This window comes from Anneissia japonica, unplaced genomic scaffold (genome assembly GCF_011630105.1).
Source record: "Anneissia japonica isolate Jap-2015-1 unplaced genomic scaffold, ASM1163010v1 scaffold15138_len36460_cov93, whole genome shotgun sequence".
NCBI classification, from domain to species: domain Eukaryota; kingdom Metazoa; phylum Echinodermata; class Crinoidea; order Comatulida; family Comatulidae; genus Anneissia; species Anneissia japonica.
The window spans coordinates 12,769-13,360 of NW_022712000.1; positions in this window are offsets into that span (position 1 = coordinate 12,769).

Below are 592 nucleotides of genomic sequence, written 5' to 3' on the forward strand. Positions count from 1 at the left end.
GATTACAAATGAGAATGTAAAATTACTTTGTTTTGTTGTTTATTGTCCAGAATTCATAATAAAAATACCGCTACTAACATACATGTGATCATGCTTAGTTTTTACCAATATGCCTATTTTCTTAAATGAATACCGGTATCATTTATTATTTTTGTATGTATTTTTTTTTCCATTGAAGATATGGATTCTCCTGCGATCATCTTAGAAGGGAGAAAAAACAACAATGTTTACTTCTCCTGCATTTGGTCTATAATCAATCCTGATAAACAACCCGATGTAACATGGTTACTTGATGGCAGGAAAATTAACACTACATCAACTAAATACATTTTAAAAGAAAAATTCAGAGAGAAAATACTTTGGATTCTAAACGTAACTTCAAGTGATCTAGGAAATTACAGTTGCAGTATCACTGTTGATACAAATAGAGGTGCAATGACTGAGGTAAGCAAGGAGTCTGCAGAACTAACAAGGGGTGAGTAATCAACGTCTGGATCATATTATAATCATGCTTTAGAGCCTTTTTGACATATATAAAAATAATAATAATAATAATAATAATAATAATAATAATAATAATAATTATAATTAT